A 27,841-nucleotide genomic window follows, 5' to 3' on the forward strand; every position below is an offset into this window, starting at 1 on the left:
CTGCACCGGCAGCCTTAGCCTACCCTCTTGGATGAAGCTCGGTCGCGACATAGACCGAGCGCGCCAGACGGGCGTGTGTATGGACCCGATTCTAGTACCCATATGGGAGACCGTCCGTGCGGTCCTTGAACTAGAATCGGCTACCGGCCTAAGCCCGTCCTCTGTCTTGCAAGAAGCACGGTGCGCGCTCCAAGAAACCCAGTCAGTTTCGTCAGCGGACGGCTCCTGTAAGGGCAAACCGCTGGAGTCCAGTGACTCTGACTCAGAGTCAGATAGCGATACTGACGAGAAGGCGGAAGCATCCCCGCTAATTGAGTGGGAGGAGCCTCCCGCCACACCCGTGCGGCCTTCCGCCCCGCCAATGTCTACCGCTGCACCCCCAGGGACACCCCAGCTCCCAACTGACGCCTTGGGCGGTCCCACCAAAGGACCTTGCCGAGAGCTCCCTCTAGTGGCCATGCCCAGTAAATGTAATTATCCTTTGCTGCCAGACCCGGAAACCCCGATGGGTCGGTCAGGGGAGGGGCAACCTTTGCCGTACCCCCCGCCCGAGTATACAGGCCCTCAGGACCCTTTGCCATTAGGTAGTGGTGGGAGACATTTCTGGAGATGGAACCCTTTCACAACATTTAGACCTTTTGGCATGCTGGGTGGCTACCAGCCACTTGAGCCGCAGCCAGTCTCAGAAATGTACCCGGTTATTATCAATCCCCAAGGTGGCAATCGGCACGAATCATATGATTACAAACTATTGAGGGAATTGAGGCAGGCCGTCCATCAGTATGGCCCCAATGCCCCTTATACCTTGAACATGATCGAGAACCTCTCTGCTCTAAATCATACACCCGCAGATATTTTTCAGCTAGCCCGTGCTTGCTTGCCGTCAGGCCGATTCATAGATTGGAAAGCATGGTTTGAGGAGTTAGCTGAAGAGCAGGCCGCAAGGAATGCGGCGGGGAGACGTGGCGGGTGGAATGCTGACATGCTGTTGGGGAGAGGCGCCCATGCCCAGAACCAAACGGGTTTCCCACAAGAGGTCTATGCCCAGATCTTCCGCTGTTTTGTGGGTGCCTGGAAAAAGCTAACAGGTGAGGGAGAGGCTCAGGCCTCTCTCAGCAATATACACCAAGGCCCCACAGAACCATTTGCGGATTTTGTAGCCAGGATGCAAACCGCAGCTGAGAGAATCTTCTCAGATCCAGGAGTAGCAGAGACTGTGGTTAAGCAAATGATTTTTGAGCAGTGCAACAAGGAGTGCAAAGTTATCCTGGCACAAAACAGAGCAAAAAATTTGACAGAGTGGGTCAGGCTCTGTAGAGATGCTGGCAGCCCTTTAACTAATGCAGGTCTAGCTGCCATGCTAGCCAGCTCCCTACAGGTGGCTACAAAAAGCCCGAGAACCTTAGGGGCAAAGTCTAACGGGTGCTATGGCTGTGGCCAATCAGGGCACTTTAAGAGAGATTGTCCCAATAGACGTCAACCCCCTGCCACTCAACGGTTTGGCGAACCAGGTGCAGCAACCAGGCCGTGTGGCCGTTGCCACAAAGGCCCCCACCGCGCAGAAGACTGTAAATCGGTTTTCGATGCGCAGGGTAGACGCCTCTCTGGCCGCCCTGAGCAGATTCCAAAAAACGGGAAGAGGGGGTCCGCCCTTTCGACGGACCCCCTTGCATGCCATTCGACAACACAGGATCCGATCAAATTCGTGCGTCCCCCGGCTCAGCAGGACTGGACCTCTGTGCCACCTCCAGACTCGTACTAACCCCCTCCATGGGTGTCCAGTTAGTAGGGACCTCCTTCAAGGGGCCCTTACCGGCTGGTACTGTAGGGCTCATATTGGGAAGAGCATCCACGGCCCTGAAAGGATTAACAGTTATACCAGGACTTGTAGATTCAGATTTCACAGGCCGTGCCCAAGTTATGGTTCAATCTCAGCGGGGCACCTTAGTCATTGCAGAAGGTGATAAGCTGGCGCAGCTCCTGCTCTTACCCAGCTTACATGCAGTCTTTCCAAGCAGAATCAGACAGAGAGGGGAAAAAGGGTTCGGATCCAGTGGAGCGATTTTTGAGGGACTCCATATGTCCCTGGAGTCTTGACCTATGCTAACCATTAAGGTGCAAGGCAGATCTTTCTTGGGCCTGCTCGATACAGGGGCCGATCGGTCTATCATAAGACAACAAGAATGGCCCCCCACCTGGCCAACGAGCAGGGCGGAAGAGCCCATTAGAGGAATAGGCCAAATTTCAGCGCCCATGCTCAGTGCAGCTGCCCTTCATTGGGCCGATGAAGAAGGACACCAAGGCAGTTTCCAGCCTTATGTATTAGCCCTGCCTGTGTCTTTGTGGGGAAGAGACATTCTGACCCAAATGGATGTTACTTTAATTAGCGGCTACTCCCCAACCTCTAAGCGACTGCTAAAAGAAATGGGGTATACCCCCGGCAAGGGTTTAGGAGCTTCACTGCACGGACGTGCGGAGCCTATACAAGCTGCCCCCAAGTCTGACAGACGAGGCTTGGGTTTTTCATAGGGGCCACTGAGGAGAGATTCCCACCCACACCTATAAAACTAAAATGGAAAACCGAGGCTCCGGTGTGGGTGCCTCAGTGGCCCTTGCCACAGGAAAAACTTGCAGCGTTGCACGCCCTAGTATCAGAACAACTAGAAAAGGGCCATATCGCCCCTTCCACGTCACCGTGGAACACCCCTATATTCGTAATAAAAAAGAAATCTGGTAAATGGAGACTGCTACATGATCTAAGAGCTATTAACGATTGCATGGAGCCTTTAGGGCCCGTTCAGATGGGACTGCCCCTCCTCTCGGCATTACCGGAGCACTGGTCGATTTTCATCATAGATCTGAAAGATTGCTTCTTTTCTATTCCGCTCCACCCTGAAGACACCCCTAAGTTTGCCTTTACTGTGCCCTCTAGTAATCAAGAGGAGCCCTGTCAACGCTTTGAATGGACAGTCCTGCCCCAAGGCATGGCTAATAGTCCTACCATGTGCCAGCTGTATGTCGCTGCGAAGCTAGCTAGCACTCGGCAGCAGTTCCCTCAAGTGAAAATCATCCATTATATGGATGACATTCTCTTAGCCCATAGAGACACAGATCTTCTTAAAACAGTTTTGTCACATTTAGTCCTTAGTCTTAGAGAAGCTAACCTAGAGATTGCCCCTGAAAAAATCCAAATGACTGACATTACCACTTTCCTGGGGGCGAAAGTCGCACCCACTTATGTTTCCCCCCAAAAGGTGTCTCTCAGGCTAGACAATATACACACTCTCAATGATCTACAAAAACTCATGGGGGATATCAATTGGATCCGTCCATACCTAAAAATACCCAATGTCAAACTAACACCTTTGTTCGACCTGTTGAAGGGGGATTCTAATATAAACTCACCTCGAAGCTTCACTCCAGAGGCAAGGCGAGCACTATGCCAGGTGGAACAGGCGCTCAGTGGCGCTGCATTGAAGAGAATAGACCCTGATGAGCCTTTTGAAGCCTGCGTGCTGCCGACAGAATTACAGCCCACTGCGGTACTGTGGCAGCGGGGGCCGCTGCTCTGGGTCCACCCTGGAGTTTCCCCCAAAAAAGTCCTAGAGCACTATCCTACAGCGGTTGCAGACTTGGCCCTAGAATGCATTAAAAGGGCTGTGCAGCATTTCGGTCAGCAGCCCAAAAATCTCAGGGTGCCTTATTCTTCCCAGCAGCTTGAGATACTCACCGGATGCATAGATCAATGGGCCATTCTCCGGTGTACATTTCTTGGTCCCATTAACAATCAGTTCCCTAAGGCTCCTCTCTTGCAGTTTGTCACCCGGCACCCAGTGATTTTTCCCAAAGTAACCTCTCCTAGGCCACTAGCAGGCGCCCCCACCGTATACACGGACGGCTCCAGCTCCGGAACAGGGGCGTATTGTGTGGAGGGGGACACTCCTAAAACAGTGCTCTTCCAACCACAAAAGCCTCAATGGGTAGAACTGCAGGTTATCATTGCAGTCCTGGAAAGCCTTTCCGAGCCCTTAAATGTCGTCTCGGATTCTGCTTATGTTGTGAACTCTGTACAAATTTTAGAAACGGTGGGCATTGTTAAACATTCCTCTACAGTAAGGACGTTCTTTGCCAAACTACAGGAGGTTATATGGACCAGGCAACACCCTTTTTACATAACCCATATTAGAGCCCACACAGGTTTGCCTGGCCCTATGGCCCAGGGGAACCATAGCGCAGATGTAGCCACTCGACAGCTGCACATCTTTCCGACGCTGGTACCGTATCAACAAGCCCGAGAATTCCATGCCAAGTTTCACATCAATGCAGGTACCCTAGCTAAGCGGTTCAGCATACCACGTGCAGCTGCTCAAGATATTGTCCGAGCCTGCAACAATTGTGCAGAGCAGAGAGCAGTCCCCTCGGTTGGGGTCAACCCTAGGGGTCTCACCCCAGGGGATACTTGGCAGATGGATGTCACTCATCATTCAGAGTATGGTAAGATCAAGTACTTACATGTGTCGGTGGACACATGCTCCCAAGTTTTATTTGCCTCTGCTGAACCAGGAGAAAGAGTCTCCCACGTCATTGCACACTGCCTTGCTGCATGGGCAGCTTGGGGTAAGCCAAAGACGTTAAAGACGGATAACGGGCCTGCCTACACTAGTAAATCCTTCCAAAAATTTTGTGACAACATGGATGTCCAATTAAAACATGGCATCCCCTATAACCCTCAGGGGCAAGGAATCATTGAAAGAGCGCACAGATCTCTCAAAGACTTGCTTAAAAAACAGAAAGAGGGTATAGGCCACGGCCTGTCCCCAAAAGCTCGACTGTCTGTAGCCTTGCTCACATATAATTTTTTAAACGAAAATTCACAAGGAATGACACCTGCCCTGCAACACACCACCCCGAGTCCTCCGCATAGAGGTCTAGTCCGTTGGAAGGATGTCCTGTCGGGGCAGTGGAAAGGCCCTGACCCGGTGCTCAGCTGGGCCAGAGGCTCTGTTTGTGTTTTTCCCCAGGAACCAGGACGTCAACCAGTGTGGGTTCCGGAAAGACTGGTGAGAACCGTGACATCACCTGAAGAAGCCAAGGAACAGCTGTCAGAAACGCCAACGAATATACAACCTGAACCATTAGACCAAGCCTCCGACCCTGCTGATGATGGCGACGACCGACAAGACGATAATAGTAGGACTGACCACCCCGCGGTTGCCCAAAAAGAGGATCGGTAACTCTGTTCTTTGCTCTCCTATAGCAATCCTTCTAATCTGCCTTTTTCTTTTTAGTGGAACTATATTTCCTCCACAAGCTTCAACGAGTCCTTCCCCCTCACCAATGACACACTGATCCTCTCTTTTGCTAACCTCTCTGTCAAGGTTGTCAACACCACAGTTGCGGCGAATGCTACTTGTGAAACTGGTAATGGCGAGTTAAGTAAGGGAGTCTTGCTTGAATTTCTTAACGTTACAGGGAAGAGCCGCCAGTCTTGTGAAGGGATCTTGAGTAAAAAGGAGACTCAAAGGTGCCTTTTCCTTCCGGGGCTTGCTCCTACAGTCTGCAACCGTTCCAAAGACCCGGATGCCTCGCCGCCCCGCTATCCTAGTGTATCGCCCAAGTTATGTCTGGCTCCCCGTCAAGGCAACCGACTGGGTTGGCCCTGTTTCTCAAGTTGTTTCACTTAACAATATCCCCTTCTCTAAGTCTAGGCGTCCAAGAGGCATAAAAGAATGGCTATCGAATGCTGCCAGTGTAGCTTCCTCTTTGTTTGTCCCAACGATCGGGCAGGCTGTGCTACAAGCATGGACAGATCGGCAGCTCGCCATAACGATGGAAACGGTAAATGGCTTGGTCAACCTTACCCGAGACGTGCTACGCCGCCACAATCAGATGCTGAACTTAAATTTCCAGGCCATTCAGAAACTCCAAGCGGAGATAGATGAACTTGGACTGGAAATAGATGGACTCTGAAGAGTGCTTCAGCAAACATGTGACACCCGGTGGCTTACGGTTAAACTCTGTGTCACTCCTGTCAGGGCCAACGTGACCGGAAGCATTTCCAGAGTCTCTGATTGGCTGAAAAGGTCATATTTTCCTGAATTTGTTAATCTCTCCCAACAGGTGGAATCTAGTTTAGACACAATTGGGGGGATCAAGTTAAAACCCGTTAAAGTCGATCTCTCCGGGTTAGGCGAGGTTCTACAGAAACTATTGCACAGTGTTTCTTCCTGGTTCTCTTGGCCCAATTTAACTAATTGGATCCTCATTGTAGTGGGATTATTGGTGGGATTAGTCGTTGTTAAATGTTTGCTAGAACGCCTGTTTCAAGCGCAGCAGCAATTGCGTGTTACCACTATGATGGCTATGACTCCCACCTCTGTTACCCCCGATAGTGACCGATTTATTAACCATACCCCTTCCTGGTCGCCTCAGGTGGGGCGCTTTGGAGCAAAATTTGTAGCGAATCGCATGGCTGTTTCTCGGGTGTAAAAGGCGACACCAGTAGTCATAATTTTGTCTCAGGTGGGTCTCTAGGGCAGAGTCCTAGTTGTGGCCAGACTGGACCCTAGCCATTGCACAGAGACACCTAGTGACACCCCCGACTCTGGTTACTGCTGTTCCTGCCCCCGTCGTTGTTCCCCAGTTGCCAGGCAAAGCACTGCAGGGAGAGTCACGTTGCTTCCAGCTTACGGACTCTCCGGTCTCCATATGACGTGAGCATTCTGGTTGGTGCTAGAGGCTCCGCCGCTGGATGGCTGAGGCCTAGTCCAGACTCCCCAAAGCACCAAAGAGGTTGTGAACCATTTGGGTTCACGGGAGCACGCTCATCACTGGAGACACTGGGTCAAAAATAAATAAGAAAGGGGGAGATGTGGAAAGCCGCCTCCCGAATCGGGCCTAGCGTATGCGCTGCAGCCTGCTCTAGAGTTACCCCCGCCCATCGAGTGAGCCAAGATGGCGCCTGCATCCTGTTTCCGCATAGTGACGCATGTATCCGCCACCCGCTCCTACCAATCGAAATCCTGTATACGCGATACTAGCCTAGAAGCTTATTGGTTGTTAATTGTGTATAAAAGGTCTTACCCGGACGGGGTAGGGTGAGACAGCCCACAAGGAGCCGTGCCTGACGGCCACATCGAGGCTGCTCTCCCACGAGGCGCCGTGCCCCGTGTGGGAACCAGTAACACAGAATGTTCATCTAGCTGTAGTAAAGGGCTTGCTTTCACAACTGCCGTGTGGTTCGAGTCGTGATTCATGACCAGGTTAGTTCGCGCAGTCTGCATCTCTCTCTCTCCTTCCCTGTTTCCCCTCGCCGGCCGGGAACCGGGGACCGAGCGGGGCAGCGCCGGACATACCACTTTTCCAAATAACCCTAGTTAGCCCAAAATTGTATTAGGAAAGTTTGCATAGAAGAGCCTCCTGGAAGGGATTGAGATCTCCTTCTCTTTCCTTTTGAGGTTCAATCCTTTTAGAACCTTTCTCATAAACTGAGATAGTCCTGTTTCACTAGCTCCAGATTTTAAAGAGGAACTCCTCAGAAGGGAATGGGAAGTCTAGGCTGGTGAATTAGTTCAACAACAGAGTCTACTGGCCACAGAAAGAGGTACTTGCAGCACAGAATGGCTAAGCCTTGAAAGGCATCCTAATTCAATCACCTGGGAACAACCTATGTTTTTTCAGCGCAATGTTCAAGCTTTTGACCACTCTACAGCCTGTGCATCCAGGATATCGTGGTAGGGGGCAAGGATATTTGAGACCATGGAGAATCAGTTTGTAATCAGCTAGTAGCCAAAGATTTTTGGTAGCCAAAAATCAGATCAACAGGCTACTTGGAATCTTCAGTTCTCTCTCTTTTTTGGAAACGAATCTAATTTCTTTGGACTGAGTTAGCTCCTAGGGTTTTTGGTAAGTTAGGTGAAAGAGGCAGCCTCAAATGTGAGATACTGGGTTTCCTGATAAGGGCCCAAATTGAGCAATTAATTGGAAAAATGAATGATATTGGTTTTGATCCCAAACTGATGAAGCAGGTCATACTGATTAAACACCACACTTTTAAACTCTTTTGTTTCTTTCAGGTAGAGACTGTATATAATTCTTCTTTATATGTACTCAAGCCTTGATACAGTGTTGGCATTTAGAGGCACTCAATGAATGTTTGTTGAACTGAACAAATTGTGAGGTGCTAAGAAGAGTGCCCAGTAGTGATGCCTAGTACGTAATCAGAAAATTAAAATCTAACACTTCAGAAAAAGATAAGTTCTAAACATGTATCTATATGAAAATATTTATTTGGGACCTACTATGTGTCAGAAACTGGGTGCCAGTGATGAGCAAAACAGAATACCCAGAACAATCCAGTACTGGAACAGATATTAATCAAGTAATAAAATACATATAAAAATTACAAATAGGATAAGAGTTTCAAATACTGAATTAGAAAAAATATATATATTGATTTAGAGGTCTTCCATATAACAAATGAATTCTTATAACTGAATAAGATTCAAAAAGAAGGGGCAAATAAGCAATGGGATATAATCCTATGAAACACATGTATTTGAGGGGTGGTAGAAGGAAGAGGAGCCAGGAAAGTGAGAATAATTTAAAAGGGTAGTATGGGAACTTGGAGGCATAGGAACAGAGAAGTCAAGGAAGAAGACTATTTCAAAAAGGGCATCAAAATGTTGATTCACTCAAACAAGAACAGACACCTTTGACATAGTTCTATTATGAGCACAGAGGAATGGGAAGAAAAGTTGGCAAAGTTGAAACATCCTAGGAGAAAAGAAGCATAAACAGCCCTGGCAATCAGTGTTCCATGATATTGCAATAGCTGGAATGACTAAATATGTCTGTCAACTACAAAAGAACCATGAGAATTCAGTCCAATGTTAAACAAAGAAAAACCAGGGGAGTTTTAGGTATGACTAGAGCTCTGTGTGATAAATGTGCCTTATTTAGCCTAACAGACATTTCTGGAGCCTTTCTAAGAATCGATTGATAGTCCAGGCTTTGCCTCTCATTAGCTTTTGTAATCTTTGACAATGCCAGTGGATCCCTTATCTGTACAATTAGGTGATTGGATCAGATGGTTTCTGAACCATCAATTCTATAGTGTCAGGTTTGGTGGCTTGTAGGAACTGAAATGGCATCTGAAACCTTTATAAACTCAACTATCTAAATCATGAATTACAGAGAGACTCTATTCTTCAAAAAGTTAATATTACCACACTTTTGAATTTGAAAATTATGAAGACAACTTTTAAATGATTCTACCTAACACTTCAGAAAGAAACATTTTCTTTGGAAAGCACCCAACATTTTTTGATAACTGTATATATTAGTTTATTACCCAGATAAGTTATTGGTATGCTAAATAAAGTCAGATAATTTTAAAACACTCACACACAGACACACAAAAAAAACAAAAACAGAAACAAGAAAATGATTCAAATTATCAGTAAATATTGGAAATTTATTCTTTGGTGAAACCTTCTCTGTACTCTCTTTTCCTCTCCTTGGTGTCCCCACTGCACCCTGTTCAGACTTCTGTCATAGCTCTTGCAATGTTCGTTTATTTAAGTGAAGTAACCTTTGTGAGAGAAGGGGCCAAGTCTTATTTTTCTTTAATCCTGTGCCATCTGAAAAAAAAATGGATCCATACCTCATATTCCAAGCAGAGTGAAGAGGAAACATTCAAAAATGCTCAAAGAATGAATTTAAAAATAGAGAGAAAAAAGAAATTAAAAGAAACCACATAAGCATTAGAAGAAAATATGAAAGAATTCTTTATGAAATAATTATCTTATAATCTTGGTGCAGGGAAGGCCTTTCCAAATATTGCAAAAATATGGAAGCCATAGGTGAAAAAAATTGATAATGACTACTAAAAAAAATTTCTTCATAACAGAAAACACTGTAAACACAGTGGAAAGAAAACAATAGAAAAAATTGCACTTCATTTCATATACAAGTGATGAATTTTCCTAAGAGTACCTTCAAATCAGTAAAAAAAAAAAAAAAGGCTGAATAAAAAAGTGTGCAGAGACTATAAACATATAGTTCACAGAAAAAATACAAAGTCTCAAACATATGAAAAGATCCTTTACGTTATACATAATAATAAAATAAAGCTACACTAAGGCACGATTTTTACCTACCAGATTGACAAAGATCCCACAGTTTTACAACACACTATATACTTCTTTATTAATGTTTCTAACAGGCAGGTAAGTAAATCTAGAACTATTTGGCAATAGCTTAAAACTAGTGACAAGCACACATGACCTTTTACCCAGTTATTCCACTTCAGGGAATTGATTCTGTAGATGCACTCTCACGCAAGTGAAATATTATAATTATAATGCATCTCTGTTTGTAAAAGCAAAGGGATGAGAAAATTCCTAAATGTCTATCAGTGGAGGTCTGGTTAAATAAATGGAATGAAATATATATTCCATCAAAAGAATGAAGCCATTTGTTTGTACTATGGAATAAGCTCCAAGATATAATGTTAAGCAGGAAGAAAGCAAGATGCAGAATAGTATGCAAAATGTGTTGCCAGCTGTAAAAAGGGGGTTGGGGGAGTAACATATACTTATATGCTTATAGATGAATATAATATCTTTGGAAGGATACTGCTATGGATTGAATCATGTCCCCCACAAAAACATGTTCAAGCCCTAAACCCAGTCCTGTGGACGTGAACCCATTTGTGTATAGGGTCTTTGTAGATGTTATTAGTTAAGGTGAAGCCAAATTGAATTGAAGTGGACCTTATTCTAATACTACTGGAGTCCTTCTAAGTAGAGGAAATTTGGACACAGTCAGGAGTAGGAGATGGGGGAGACAGGTGGCTGTGTGACAGAGGCAGAGACTGAGTTACAGATTGCTGGCAAGCTACCTCCGGAATGCTACAGACTTCAGAGAAAGCATGATTCTGTCAACACCTTGATTTTGGACTTCTAGCCTCCAAAACCATGAGAGAATAAATTCCTGTTGTTTAAGCCAAACAGTCTGACGTACTTTTTAAGGCAGCCCTGGCAGATGAAGACAGATACACACAAAGTTGACAATGCTGGGGGACTCCATATAGGATAACTAAGTGAGGGTGAGGGGTAGGAAGAAGACTTTTCATTGAATAAATGTGTACCTTTTGAGCTTTTAACCATTTGAATATATCATCTATTCCATTTTTTAAAGTGAAATTTAAATAAAAAACAGAAGTAAACACAGTCTTCTCAGACTTTCCTTCCTTTGGGGTTGCATCAAGGTTGGGTGTCTAACATGTCACCACCAGGGCATTGTAGCGCCCCCTCCTTTTATCTGTAATCTGTTTACACTGAAGTATCATCCTTCCAGCTTGTATGGTTCCTCCCTCATCGTGAGAAGGACAATGGGATCCTTGGTGAGGCTGAGATCTTCTGACTTAGCATCCTGCTGACCTCATGCACCAAGTAGCTAAAGAACTCCCCTCTCCTCCATTCTCTGGCAGGATCTTGTTAGTCTCCTCAGACCCTGGTCTCAGTGGGTTTGAGCTTTGACCATCAAAAGCCACGAAGTCCTCCTACCATGCCCAGTGGAGGCAAGGAAACACAAAGCTTGCTCTTTGAATAGGAGAAGAGAAACAGGAAAATATAAGGAAAGCACATAAACTGATACCTTGAGAAATTATCCTGTCACACATGTGTTGAGAACGTACTAATAAGGAATTCAAAAGTAATTAAATACTCCCTGATCTCTTGAAAATTAACAATCTATTCATATAAGCAACAAACAAAAGGCCCACTGTAATAAGAGCTGTGCTGTATAATCAAAGTATTGTGGGAGGGTATTAGAGGGAGAAACTAATCCAGATTAGGGAGATGCAAGGAGGCAGATTTCTGACTACATTTGATTCTACATTTACTTTTATGTTTATTTTGGTTCTCTGCCGAGTCCACTTTACCCACACTTGCATGCTCAGTTCCATTCATTTTTAAGCAAATCCTGATTGAAATTGCAAGTACAATCTTAACACCCTATCCAGCAAGCTCAATGCTTAGTCATCCACCTGTATATAGAATCCAGGCATCCAGACACAGCTCCTAAATAAAGCATAGTTTTAACTATTTGGCCCTGTGCTGGTTTGAATCTACCATGTACCCCAGAAAAAGCCATGTTCTTTAATGCAATCTTGTGGGGGCAGATCTATTGTGGGTGATATCTTTTTATTAGTTTGAAAACAACCTAATGTTTTCATGGATATGTGACCCATCCAACTGTGGGTGAGACCTCTTGATTAGATTATCTCCATGGAGGTGTGGCCCCACCCATTCAGTGTGGGTTTTGATTAGTTTACTGGAGTCCTTAAGAGAGTTCAGGGGCTGACACAGAATCAGACAACTGGAGATGCAGACAAAAAGACTTTTGGAGATTCTAAGCTACAAGATGAAGCCCAGAATTTGCCCTGGAGAAGCTAGGAGAGGACCCCCGGATGCTTAGAGAAAAACACCCTGGGAGAACAAGCAAGGATGCACAGGAACTGACAAAGAGAAGCTAAGAGAGACCGAAGCCAAAAGACATTTTGGAGAAAACCGTTTTGAAACCAGAATCCAGGAGCAAAGTACCGGCAGATGCCAGCCACTTGCCTTCCCAGACAGATGATGTTCTGGACATCACTGGTCTTTCTTCAGTGAAGTTATCCTCTTGTTGATGCCTTCGTTTGGACAGTTCTATGGCCTTATAACTATAAATTTGTAACCTAATAAATCCACTTTATAAAAGCCAATCCATTTCTGGTATTTTGCATTATGGCAGCTTTAGCAAACTAGAACGAGCCCAATACTACCAATCCCCTTTTAAGACTAAAGTACTGCCATTTACCCAGCTGGGACTGGACACCTTGCTGCACCTTGCCAGGCCTCCCTCTCACAAATAGAACTTACCCCAAAACCTTGCCTAGGTTGGAATTCTGCTGCTCCCTGCTCCCCTCATAGGACAATTAACCCCTGTCTGATTCCTGGATTCTCTACCACTGAGGTGCTACCCACCTGAGTGGAAACTTAAAAAGGCTGAAAAAGTTGGTGTCCCAGGAAAACCTAAAGAATGCCATAAAGTTTAAAAACAAACAGCTATAAAAAGGCCCAATGAAATCTTTATTATTCATGAATGTAATTTAAAAATAGTTTACTGAGTACAGTTTCACCAATATAGCTATATATTATAGTGATGTTTTGAGAAAAAAATGTAAATTTCCTATAATAAATATGTCGATCTAAATTAATTCCTACTATATTGTCTAATTGCCTATGTTTTATGATGCATCAAAGATCTATGAATAAACAAAAAGATCTATCAGGGATTAATCTTATTAGAAAAGACTTAAGACGGTTAAAAATATTAGGTGGCAGGTAACTGTAGAAAAATCACTATAGACAAAAATGCCTTAGAAATTTTAAGAAGGAACAATATGGTTGAAATGATATAAGGAAAAGAGAGGGGTAGGAGTGGATAATTGCTCTGCCTAGCCTTTGCAGTCTGATTATAATAAATTCTAACCTCTAACCTCCTATCCCAATCCTAAAATTTTTTGGTCTTCAGGACTTGGCTCAGTCAATTCTTTGAGTCTGTTTATCTCCATTGCCATGTTTTCTCTATCTCCACTGCCAAATCAAGATGAAAATCCTTGCTGCTCATCTACAGTACCAGTTATCACTCTGAATTGTATTAGTTTATTTACTGGACCTCTTCTTACCTCAGACAGTGAGTGCCTTTTGCATAGGGTGCATGTTTTAGTTTCATTGGCTGCTCAAGCAAATACCAAGCAATTTGTTGGCTTAAAACAATGGGAATTTATTGGTTCATGGCTTTGAGAACTAGGAAAGGCCAAATTAAGGCATCGTCTAGGCAATGCTTTCTCCCTGAAGACTGTGGCATTCTGGGACTGCCTGCCTGTGATCCTTGGTCCTTCTCTTTTCTGTCACATGGCAATGCACATGGCGGCCCCTCCCGATCTCTCCCTTCTCTTCTGGGTTCCATTATGTTCAGCTTCTGGCTGCTGCCTTTGTGGCTTTCTCTCTATCTATCTGAATTTCATTATGCTTTTAAGGGATTCCCTTAATAGGATTAAGACCCACCCTGATTGAGTTGGGCCACATCTTAACTGAAGTAACCTCATCAAAATGTCACATGTCCTTACAGATGAAGAACCAAGTTACGGAGAGGTGAAGTGACCTGCCCAATGTTCTATAGCTAATTAATATCAGATTCAGAGCAATCTTGCCTATTCCATCGCTTGTTTCTATACTTTTCCCAATTGCTTCCTCTATAATAAAGTTACAGAAGAAAGACCCATTCAGGTACTAATGTAAACATTGTTGGTATCCACCTGGACATGGATATTTCCATTTAAATGTTGTTAAATTGATGTTTTTATAAACCAAAAAGAGACTACCTAAAAATAAATTAAAAATCACAATACAGATAAATAATAGAGATATAATGAACAATTTAATTTAAGCATATAATTAATTAAATATATTTTCCTTAAGAAAGCCATACATATGAAAGTTGACTACCAATTTCTGATCTTTAAAAGGGTTTGTTTTTTTTTTCTTTTTTGTTTCCTGTTTGCTTTTGTTTGTTTTTCTTGTGGAGTTGGGTCTATTTCTTGGTCTGTTCATTCTATCCTCTTGGTCTTAATTGTTTCTTCCTAATGTTCCAGATAGTATCTGTTGGAGCAACTTTTTGCATTGTTTTATTTTTGCTACAGGAATGGATGGATATTTCCACTACACAGTAAAATAAATGTACCTTGATCCAAGAGTCAGCTTCTTCTTACCAGGGAAACGAACCTCAGAAACAAGGTAAGGCTGTCCACTACCATTTAACATTGTTCTGGAGATACTAGCAATGCAATTAGAGTAGAGAAAACAATTAGAGGCATAAGAATTGGAAAAGGAGGGATTCTATCTTTGCCAGTGACATGATGATATACCTGGAAAATCCTAGAATGGGTGGCAGCCAACAGCCCACAAGAAAAATCCAGACCATTGCTTCTTTTTGTGAGTGAGGTTTTTTTCTGAAAAAAAACTTATTTTTAAATGCCCATTTGTTTATGATTTGTCTACGGCTGCTTTATTACTACAACAGCAGAGTTGAGAAGTTTTATTAGAGACCATATGACCCTCAAGGCCTAACATATTTACTATATAGCCATTTACACAAAATATTTGCCAACCCTGGCCTAGAAAGTCAATGATAAAATTAACTCAAACAATAAAATAACTATGCAAGTTAGCAGGATAGAAAATAAACATTAAAAAAATAGCATTCATATACACAAATAACCACTGGAAGATATAATGGACAAGTAAAACACTTAAAATAGCATTAAAAAGATTATTTAAGAATAAACCTCATAAGAAATGTTCAAAATCTATATGAAGAAAACCATAAAACATCCCTGAAAGGCACAAAAATGACTTGAACAAGAAAGACATCCTTGTTCTTGGTTAGAATGTCCCAACATCAATATGTCAGTTCTCCCTAAGTTAATTTATAAACTTAATGTAATTTCAAGAAAAATTCCAATGAGCTTTTTTAATGGAAGTAGACAAGTTAATCCTCAAGTCCACGTAGGAAGATAAGTACACAAGAATAGCAGAAAAGAATGCCAGATAATAAAATATACAATAAAGCCTCTATATTTAAAGCAGTGCAGTACTGGCACATGAATAGACAGATTAATGGAATAGAACATAAAGTCCAGAAATAGATACAACCACATATAAAAAATCTAGCATATGATAAAGGTAATATCTAATATCCTAGGGCAAACATAGTTTTTGCTTTTTTAATTAATGGTGTTGGGACAACTGGATGATCATTTGAAAAAAAGATAAATTTAGATCCATTCCTCATACCCTAGACAAGAATAAACTGCAAATGTATCAAAGATCTAAATGTGAAAAATAAACCTATAAAAGTACCACAAGAAAATATGGATGAATTCTTCCATAACATAGGTGTCAGGAAAGAATTTCTAACTGTGACTAAAAATCCAGATGCAAGAAAGGAAAATATTGATAAATATAATTAATAAAAAAATTAAAACCATAAGCAATCTCAAAAGACAAATGACAAACTGGAAGAAAATATGTGCTACCAATATTGCAAGTAAAGGGCTAACATTCCTACTTTCTAAAGAACTTGTAAAATTTTGAGGGAAAAAGGCCAAAAACCCTTTAGAAAAATAAATGACAAAAACAGTCAATTTATAAAAGAGATAGAAAAATGACTTTTAAATGTATTGGAAGCAACTTCACCCATATTAAAAGAAATGCAAAATAAACTATATTAAGATCAATTTCCTAATGATAACATCAGCAAAAATGCAAAAGCTTTGCAATGAACTCTACAGGCAGGTTATGGGGAAAACAGACACTCTCACACATTGCTGATAGGAAAAAAAATTAAGGGGAATTTGGAAATATAGATACAAACATGAGACTATACATGTGTTTACCCTACAACCCAGCACTCCCAATTCTAGGAATTTACCCTGTAGATTCAATTCCAAGAATATGAAAACACATTTGCCCAAGTTATTTATGGCAGCATTATTTGAAATTTCAAAATGATGGGAATAAATGAAATGTCTAAGCAAAGGAGATTGGTTAAAGAGTCACTGATATATACACACAATGGTGCTCTATGCAGCTGTTAAAAGTAATAGGGAAAATTTCTATGAACTGAAATGGAGTAATTTCCAGGAAGTATCATTAAGTAAAAAAAGCAAAAGAGCTTATTATACAGCACAGCATGCTACCCTATATACCTTAAATACATGATACCTTTCTTATATGTAAGAAAGAATGGGAAATGAGGCTACATACATGTATTTGCTTATCTTTACCAAAAGCAGCACTAGAGAAGCCAGATAACAGTGAAACTGGTGACCTACATGAGATGGAAGGAATTAGAGTAAAAGGGATGCAGAGGGAGTGACACTTCTCTGAGAATACCTTCTTGCATAATTGTGAATTTCAAAAACATGTTTATGTGCTACTTATTCAAAAAATTAAATTAAATCAATAAGAACCAGAAAGAAAAAACCTAAAACTGAAAGCAAATGAAAACAAATGAAATTAATTGTATTTAAAATGAATATCATAACCACACTGAAGGGAAGAAAAGAAGGAAGAAGAGTCAAGGAAGGAAGGGAAGAAGGAAAGAAGGAAAGAAGGAAGGAATCCCAGTAACTTGTGAACACAATATTTGACTCTACACCCTCAATCTTGGGCAGGAACAGAAGCAGAGAAAAATAACAAATGAATCCTGAACGTTTTTAGTAGATTTGTTTATTGTTGTGGTATGGAGAGGGTAATTCTGAAACTATTTTAGATAAATTATAGGATTGAGCAAAGAGGTAAATGTGTTGATGTTGTTGAGAGCTGGAGACCTCACTGAGGATGAAGGGACATAAAAATATGGAATGGGAAAAGTCAAAAAAGAACCCTGAGGGATGAATTGGAATTGGTGGTATCAGTGTGAATTCATGACTTCTAAAATATGTATATGGTGCATATATACATGTATGTATGCACGTGTATAAGTATGCATGTATACATAAGTGTGGGTATGCATTTGCATATGTATGTATGCATTTGTCTGTATACATTTATATATTTCCTAGTTCCGCCCTCTGAAAGAGCCAAGACGCAAAGACACTCTGGTACCAATGAGCACGCTACTGTCCTATAGATCTTGGTCTCTAATACCATTCTCCACCAAAAGGAATCAGGACTCCTCAGAGAAATGGTCCACCCCAAGGATGGAGCAGGGTAGGTATAAGATGAGCCTGGAATATCTAAGCCAGAAGATAAGGAAGTACTGACAAAAAAAAATGATGGGAGCATGTCACAACAAAAACACCAGAGCCATCTTGTAGAGGCTCCTCTTGGCCAAATCCGGGAAAATTTGTGCACCAAAATAATTAAGCACAGTAATGAATTATAAGCCACTGAAGGAATAGAAATTAATGAGTCCATGCCTATAATGAATAAATAAATAAAAGGGTTGAAAGGAGGGCTTTTGATTATAGATTAAATGCTGAAGGCCAGCTGATTAATGGAAAGGGAGTACAGAGTTGGAAAATTATCATTTTGCAGCCATCATAGTAGAGATTGAATCAGACAAGAATCATCAAAGGATGCTAAACCTAAGTAGAAATTTTGATGAGGAACAGGATATTTGTATGGTCCTAAATTATCTTCCCACAGATTGCTTGTTAGTTACAAGAGAGAAAAAAAATTACTAATTTTAGAGTGGATAAAGTGGAAAACACCTTGGCCGGGGATTCCAAATTAACATCACCAATGAGGGACAGATGAACATCTCATGCCTCCAGGTGTACTACCCTGAGAAGGACACATCGTCTTTGCAGTATTCCAGCCTAGAATGCATCATGTGACTCTAATCGTAGGGAAACATCAGGACAACCTTAAATAAGGAACATTTTATTTAAAAAAAGGAGGAGGGACTGTATTCTTCGAAATGTCCACGTTGTAAAGGACAAAGAAAAGCTGTGGAAATGTTCCAGATTAAAGGAGGAAACTAAAGAGACATGACAATTAAAAGCAATAGCTGACTCTAAACTGAATCTTGTATGGGGGTGGGACTGGGGGAAATACTATTAAGGACATTACTGGTTCAACCAACAAAATTGGAATCTGATTGGTAAGTTAGAGTAGTACGTCAATGTTAAATTTACTGAGATTGATAGCTGTACTGTGATTATATTAGACAAAATCCATATCATGAGGAAATATACACAGAACTGTTTAGGAGCTAGGGACCATAATTTTGGAGTAAAGTTTCTTAGATGGTTCAGGAAAAAAAAAATTCACATGTGTACAAAAAGAGAGTCTGCACACAAATGATAAAACAAAGAAGTAAAATGTTTGCAATAGAGTACATGAGTGTTTGGGTACTATCTTAATTTTTGCAGCTTTTGCTAAGTTTGAAATTATTTCAAAGTAAAAAGTTATTTTCAAAAAGGGGAAAAAATAAAGACTTATTCAAAAATGTCCATAGCAGCCTTATTCATAACAGCCTAAAACTGGAAACAAATCCATGGGTGAACACATTATGGTATATCACACAAAGGAACACTGCTCAGCAAAAGGAAGAACTGATAAGTACAACATTATTATTGTGGGCAAGATTTACAGATGAATGCTAAAATTAGTGAGTGAAACTTTAAAGAGAAATAGAATAATTGCATAGTCTCAAAATATCTTCCCCAAGATATTTATTAAATGCTTTGGTAGTTTTAACATATATCCTCAAATATTTTAATATTCCTTCCTCCAGGAGGTGGACCTGAATTCCCTAACCCTTGAGTGTTAGCTGGATTTAGTGACTTGCTTCCAACGAATAAATAGAATATGGAAAGGGAAAAATAGTAATTTTACCACAGAGAAATCTGGCAGACACCCACTTAACCAAGTGATCAAGTTTAACATCACCATTAGTAAGTTATGTTGATATCATGTACCTCTGATCTGAGATGAGGAAGACACCTCACCTCTGTGACATTTTTCCAAAAAATTCATAACCCCAGTCTAATCATGAGGAAACATCAGACAAACCCAAATTGAGGGACATTCTATAACATATCTGACCAGTACTCTTCTGAAGTGTCAAATTTATGGAAAACAAGGAAAGACTGAGAAGCTGCCAGAGATTGAGGGAAACTAAGGAGATACAAAGACTAAATGCAATGTTGTGTCTCACTGAATTCTGGAACAAGAAAAGAACATAAGTGACAAACTGGTGAAATTAGAATAAAGTCTATATTAGTTAATGCTGTGTCAATGGTGATTTCTTTGTTTTGATAATTGTACTATGCTTACGTACAACAGTGACACCAAGAGAAACTGGGGGAAGGGTATGCAAGAATTCTCTATACTATCTTTACAACTTGTCTGTAAATCTAAAATGGTTTCAAAATAAAAAGTTAAGAAAAATGTTATGAGACAATGAATTTATTGTAGCAACAAAAATATTTTTTGTTTAACCAGGAGTCTATTGTTGAATCCAGAATCAAGTAAGAAATCAGCATAAATAAATCATGCTAAAAATTATATATAAAGAAAAATAGATGGATACACTGTTTTTTCTCAAAATGTCAACCATACAACATCTCTGATCTATCCACCAAGCCTGGGCACATAGCTTGCAAATCATGTGAGAATAGAACTCATTATTTTGTCATTAGCTGCTTTTCATATCTCTAAAAGAACCTCAGGGGATCATCTAGTCCCAGAAGGGGAAACCATTTTGTTCCCATCCAGGACCATCGATCCAATCTGTAGAAAAACATTAGCATTAGTACGAAGCAATTTAATATCATTTTTTTTATTTTGAGAGATAGAAGTGTGTAGCATTACATTCATATGACTTTAAAAAAAATAGCTTTGGAGACAGAAACATCAACGTGTTCTCTCTCTCTCTCTCTCTTTCTCTCTCTCTCTCCCAACCACACGCACACATGCACACACACACACCTAATAGATTCACAGAGGAAATAGAAATGGAGAAATGGAGCCACCACATATAACCACACACACCTACAGAATCAGTTTCTGTCTCCTCTAGACATATCCAGAGCCAACTTGCTGTCTGGTTCTGTCTTGTCCAGTCTTGGAGCTCAGCTGAGGCAAGTCTGGTAAGGTAGAGATTGGGAGCTCTTTCTACGCACGATGGAATGGTGTCTGTAAGTGTCTTGCGGCTCACACATCTGCCAGCCAATGTGCTTGAGATAAATTTGTTCCCCCTGAGAAGTCTTCCCTGACTCTTCAGTAATATGCTCTGATAGCACCCCATAGTTCTCCTTGCCTGTTTTACTGTAATCATTAATTGACCCATTTGAATTAATTTATCTGAACCCTGCCTTCCTCACTACTACCTCAGCTCTATAAAGACAAGGACTTTTTTCCTTTTTCTTTAACATTGTATCTCCATTTTTCAGGACAATGCTTGACACATAGTAATGCTCAGTATTTGTTGATCAACAGGATGCTGTAGGCCCACTGGGCTGCTCCGACTATCTAGTCACCACTGTGTGATGCTAATCTAATCAACCTTTTGTACTGTTCCAAGATGGGCTTAGCACGGAACCCTGAACACCAGCTGATGGGCCAGAGTTCTTACCACCCCTCATCTAGCTTTTACTAAGTCTTTTCTGTGAGACTGGAGCCTACCTTCCTCCAAATTTGGGCTAGAGCATACAAGTCAGGACCAACGTCTCTGAAATTGGATCCTAATACTAAAGAAAATCCAGCTCCGGAACTCCTAGTTTGCCATTCAGCCCTGTACCCTGATCTGTAATTCTTTCTCTGCCCCACTTCCACCTAATAACTTTTCCTACCATGCGCTCCAATTTCCTCATAGCTGGAACAAACATTTAGGAGTCACATAGATAATAAGGGGACAGAAGAATGTATTGCACTGGATATTGTCCATGTGAGACAATAGCAACTATCCTTTATGTTAATTAGCTATTTATAATTCTCCTTTTTAAAATATCTGCAGCCTTATATGAAGAGCACTGGTGGTGGATAAGTCTTAGGTTTCAGGTGAGAATACAACTGAATCGATAACACCCAAGTGTTATATGCTATCTGTTGGGGCTTTGTGTGTGTACCTGGCATGGAGAAATGAGCTTTCCATCTGGAAAAAGGACAATAGAGGATGTTGATAGGAAAAAAATGAATTGACAAATTGTGCACTGGCCCTTAAAGGCTTCCACCTGGAACTACACATGTCCTTTCTACAATATCCCGTTTGTTAAAGCTACAGTTGGCTTCAAGACTGTGGGAAAGTATAATTCTACAATGTGCTTCAAAGGAGAGAAGGAAATACTGATGAACAGCAGTACTAATCACCACTGCAGACTAATTCTACGCACTCACGCAACCCTTACTTATCTCCAGAAATACCTACACAATCTCTAAATACATTATAATGAAGAAATATATTTCTGTCAAGATACAAAATTACCCAATGATTAAATTTTATAATAATGATTCCAAAATAGAGATGGTAGTTGTATTTAAATGGTAAAACTATAGGTGCTTTATTTTCTCCTAATTACTGGCTTTTTTTAATTATGCATTTTCTGGAGTGACTATGTAGTGGTTTTTTTTTTTTAATCATGGAAAACAACAATAAACTTAAGTGTTTAATGTAGATGTATGAAGACTGTAACAACATAGAGGAAATGTTTGTAATATAGTAAGTGAAAAGATCAGTATGTAAAATTGCATCTATGGTCAATGAACTTTAAAACTCTTCAACATTCTTGTTTTTAAATGTAAGGTAAGTAAGTTGTGGGCAGTAGTAAAATGCTATTCCATTTGAGAACAGGGCAGGAAGTGTGGTGGAACTACTATTTTCAAGTTTTGCCTTTATTTCCAGAAATGCTTTCAAGCACTACCACCAAGGAGAGGACACACTGTGTCAGAGTATAACAGAAAGAACAGGAGCAGGAACAAGAAGATCTAGGTTCTAATTCTGACTCTAAAACTAACTTTTGACATGATTTTGTGCAATTCCCTTAAACTGCCTTGGCCTTGTTTACTCATCTGTGACGTGAAGATGTTGGATAAGATGATCTCCTCATTCCCTCTGAACTCTAAAATTCTTCAGGCCATGTGAGGTACAAGGGTTCTAACTCTCTGTGCTATGGAATGTGAAGTATCTTACAAGATGTTCCTTCATCCTACCCTCAGTGCCCAGCATGATGACTCTAGCACATAATAGGTATTTAATAAATGTTTGTTAATCTGAACGGTTGTCATTGAAAAGTCATAATAATCCACCAGGTTAAATAGTAATATTCAAGATGTTCACTTAAAATGATCTTGGAAGGGTTGAGTTTACTGAGATCTATCTGCTCCAATTTCACGGAACATGTTCCATTACATATGCAAATTAATTTCAATGCAGAATATCTGTTACAAAATTCTTAGAAACAGGATCAACTTTAATCTAAAATCAAAATTAGAACATTTTTACAGAATTCTTTATTATGAAACAGTCAAAAACCTGTTTTGTAAGAAGATACAGTATAAGGCACTATTATTCAAAATTAACTGGCCCGTTCTTTTGAGAGATTTACAGATTAGTTGGGAAACAAGCCAATATATATAGCCAATGACAGAAGCATATAAAACATAATACCAAACCACATATGCATACAAAGCAAATAATTTTATCCCTGAATTCTTCACCTTTTGCAGATGGTCAGTAGTTAGAAACCTTGATTGGTCTGCTATTAAAGTTTTAACGAAAAGAAAAGACTATATTGACTTTGTCTCTGGTCCCATCTTTATCCCCAGATACTGCCTTGGTCCCGCCTTCATTCCAAACTCCACAGCTTAAAATTCATTTCACCCCATTCCAACTCCAAGCAAAGAATTTAGCTGCCTGAGAAAGCCCTGTCCTGGTGTCACACCATAAGGGCTTGACTTCTTCTCATCAGGGGAATGCTTAATATGGTGTCGCAGTACTGGATTCTTGTCAATAGTGGTCATAAATTTCCCTAAAGTAATAAGTTCAAATGGCTAATTATTCTATCCTTGTAGAAGTGTTAAAGGGAAATTATCCATAACAGATAGAGCCTTTCACCATGACAATGTCACTTTACTTGTTTTTGTTTTTGTTTTTGTTTTTTTTTGGTCAAATATTGATTTAACCCCTATTCTATACCGGTTATTGTACATCACCATCCCAAATCCTATGAAGTATGTATTATACCCTGTGTTTGCTGTTGTTTTTAGGCAATCAGTATTTATTTCCAACCCGTTTCTATGCGTTCTCCTGTATTAAAGAGGCTAGAAGCTTGGGAACTACATTTCTTGATGTGACTTAAATTCTGCCAATAAAATATACTTGAGATTTTTGGAAAAGAGAGAGGAGGCAGCGGCATTCTTCCAAAAGTGGCAGAGGCAGACATGGCAGCAATGGCTGATGTGAGCTTTTGCAGCTCTGGCCAAACTCAATGTTCTACCATTAGTCATCATCCTTGAGGCTGCAGAGCAGCTCTGATGTTGACAAAGGTTTCCTGCAGTTTTCTGATTTCAATAGCAGCAGGAGCAGCACCAGCAGCAGTGTGACCTGATAGCAAGTGGCCATCTCCCTGATTTTTATTCCTCCTGGGCCTCCAATGACTGTGGAAGCATCTAAGTCCTTGTATTAAATCTCTTTCTGCTTGAAATACCCAAGGTGGTTTCTGTTTTCCTTATCTGAACGTTGATGATACAATTGAAGACACTAAGGCTCAGGTAAGTTAAGTCACTTGTGCAAAGTCACATCATTTAGAAAAGTCAGGTCTATTCATTTTTAAAGCCCACACTGCTCCACAACTCAGTATGTGTGCCAATCACATTTTTTCAGACATGGCTGTACTTATCAAGTAAAATTATTTCACTGAAGCTAGTGACAGACAAGACATTTATTAAAAAATATAATTCCCACGTAGCAGATTTTATCTATGGATATATAGAACTCCCTTAAGTTGCAAGTGAGAGAAATCAACTTTAACTTAAACAACCAAAAAGAAGTGCACTGTTTTGCATAACTCAAAAGGGTATAGATACCAGAATATAGGGATGATTGATCTAGAGTCTTCTGGGATTACTACTTTGTCTCTTGTCTTCAAATTTCTCTGATGTCATCTTTATTATCCTGGAACAATTTCTACAAGTTGTGGGGGACATGGCTGTGGGTAGCTCAAAACCTACACACTTAAAGTTCAATGACTAGGAAGGAAGGCTAATTTGTTCCCAATAGTTTCAGAAAAAGAAAATCAGGAGAAGTACTCTACTCGGCCCATCTTGTATCCTTATGTCTATCCTTCAACCAACTGCTGTGGCCAAGGACATGAAGTTAACTAAGAATATGGCATTCACCATTTGGATCATGTGGCCATAGAAGATAGAGGTATAGTTTGCCCCAAATAAGTGGAGTAACACAGACAAACCCACCAAGGAACTGTCTTACTCTGGGTCCCCCTAAAAGCAGAGTCTTACGTGAAGTTCTTTTATTTGAGAAGCGATCCTAAGGAGCAGGAGTGAGGGTCTGGAGGAGTAAAACGGGGAAGAAAGCAGAAAAAAAAAAAAAAATCCCAAGATGCATTATTGATTTGGAGGTCACTATGGGTAGCTGGTGCTCAATCCTGCCAAGATCTTCTGAGGAACTTTAGTAAATTCATCTCAAAGGCATCATAGCTGGAATAGGAGGCCAGGAGGATCTGAAGCAATGTAAAAGAGGTATCTGATACAGACGTGTTTGCTCCTCTTATTCCAGTCAGATTCCTGACCACAGTGAGCACAGAGGGGTGGGTTCTAAAGCAGGTTAGGGAGAGGGACCCCACTCGGTTAAACCCCACACACCCTCACCCCCTGCTATCCCAAGCTTTCTTTTTACTTCAATATGAATACTCTGTACACAGTTTAAACTCATTTCTGAAAACTATAGTGAATGAAAAACCAATAATGTCAAAAGAATGGCACATTGTACATACCCATTTGTTCTGCAAACATTTACTGTGTCATTTACCATGAAAAAGAGGGAAAGCCACCCTTCTGAATGGTGTTCCCACCTTTAGGGTTATACCTTTTTCAATGTGAGTGACAGTATCTTATGTGGTAGTAGGGCAGGTAGTCTGAGAAAAGTTATATATAACATATAACCATGACAATATTAATGTTTTTTATTAGTTTTTATTTATGTTTTTAAATTGTAGGATGTAAGTAAATCAGTTCACATTTAAAAATTCATTTTTAAGAGCTCTTATTAAGAAACTTGGGGCTGACTCCACTCCAAGGTAATCATCACAATAAATGACGTTGGAGAACTTGAAGACTTCTATCGAAGAGATTAATTTCAGAGATTTCAGTCAGAGAGTTGCAATATTGAGCAGTGAATGATGCTTTGTCCACTAAGATAAGCACGTGCACTTTGTACTCACAATGCTTGTCCTCTCCAGGTGCCAGGACATGGTCATATCAGCTTGTCACCCCATGGGACAAAGTTCATGTCTCTATTTTAACTAATACTTTCTTCACAGAGGTACACATACACACACAGCTGCAAAATGTATGAAGCAAAAACACTGATAGAACAGAAAGGAGAAACAGACAATTCCAAAATTATAGGTGGAGATTCCAACATTTCTCTCTCAACAACTGATGAACAACTAGACAGAAAATCAGCAAGGAAATACAAGAACCCAATAAAATTGTCAAACAACAGGATCTAATCAATGGTTTTAGAATATTCCATTCCACTACAGCAGAATACATATATTTTTCAAGTGCCCATGGTTTATACCAAGATAGACCACACCCTGGAATGTAAAACAAACCTCAAAAACTTAAAAGGTTTGAAATCAGACCTAATTCTCTGACCACTATAGAATCAAACTATAACTCAATAACAAACAGATAAGAAGAAAATCTCCAAACACTTGAAACTAAACAATACACTTCTGTGTTATTCATAGGTAAAATAGGAAGTCTCAAAGGAAAAAAATAGACTGAATGATTGAAAATGGAGCATAGCTAAGTAGTGCTGAGAGGGAAATTTATAGCACTAAGTGAATACATTAGAAAAGAAGAAAAGTCTTACACAAAAATTATCTCAAAATGGGTCATGGATTTAAATTTAAATGAAAAATATAAAACTATATAATTATAACTTTTAGGGAAAAAAATAAGAGAAAATCTTTGGACTCCAGGGCCAAGCAAAGAGTACTGAGACTTGACACTGAAATCATAATCCATAAAAGGAAAAATTGATAAATTGGACTTCATCAAAATTAATAATCTTTGGTATGTGAAAGACCCTGTAAAATAGATGAAAAGACAAGCTACAGACTGGAAGAAAATATTTACAAACCATATTGTAGTAGCTAGAATATGTAAAGACCTCTCAAAACTCAAAAGAACATACAATGGAATATTGAGTAGCTGCAAGAAGGACTGAAGTTGTGAGGCATGCAGCTAGGTGAATGAATCTTGAGGACATTATAATAAGTGAAATATTGGGACAAATATTGTAAGGACTCACTAAGATAAACTAACTATAATGAGCAAATACTAAGAATTGAATTTGAGAACATAGGTTATCTGGGAATAGAACAGGGACAGAGACTGGGCAGTTGGTAATTAAGGAGAACAGAATGTTCAATAAGTCTTATTGAAAAGGTTCCTAGATTGTAAGCTCTTACAGCAGTCACATCTGTTCCTGAGTTTTAACTGTTATTTCTAAATTCTGAGATGCTGAACTCTTTGTGTATAACCTGGTAGTTCCCTGGAAATTTGGGTATCTGTGTGACACCTGAGACTCAGAGTTAGAGTTCTGCAGCTCTACTCCACACAGCAACTGTTAAAGAATCTGAAAAACAGATCAGACTTCAATTAGAGATATGACTGAAACAGACTTGGTTAGGACTAACGTAAATCAGAATACATAGTAAAGGATGATATTGACTGTATTTTAAAACTCCAACTTCCGTGTCAGATCAAAGGAAGGGAGTTTTATTTGGTAGAAAATTTATATTTTCTGTAGCACACTATCTAATTTAACCTGCCTGGGTCAGTTTATTTCCACACTGTAATTACATGGAACCTAGAATAGGGAATGAGATCTTGTTCTGTATGGGCTAATGTAATACCACAATACATCCTAGAATAATTTTGGCAGAAAATGAAAAAGTCTTTGCAAAGCCCCCTTGAGGGACCAGAGAAAAATGTGGAACTATTAAACTTCCCCACCTGGGGAATTCCTG

At 40.5% G+C, this 27,841-nt stretch overlaps 1 long non-coding RNA gene across 1 annotated transcript in view; it reads right to left on the reverse strand.

The window, feature by feature from the left end:
• Positions 1-9,491: 9,491 nt before the first annotated feature.
• LOC119527005 overlaps positions 9,492-27,841 on the reverse strand; it is a 76,017-nt gene continuing 57,667 nt past the window's right edge. Inside the window, exons 2-3 of the long non-coding RNA XR_005215298.1 lie at positions 14,794-14,886; positions 9,492-9,641 (exon numbers count right to left, since the gene is read on the reverse strand). This is a non-coding gene — a long non-coding RNA (uncharacterized LOC119527005). The remainder of the gene's footprint in view (positions 9,642-14,793; positions 14,887-27,841) is intronic.

This window comes from Choloepus didactylus, chromosome 2 (assembly GCF_015220235.1).
Source record: "Choloepus didactylus isolate mChoDid1 chromosome 2, mChoDid1.pri, whole genome shotgun sequence".
NCBI classification, from domain to species: domain Eukaryota; kingdom Metazoa; phylum Chordata; class Mammalia; order Pilosa; family Megalonychidae; genus Choloepus; species Choloepus didactylus.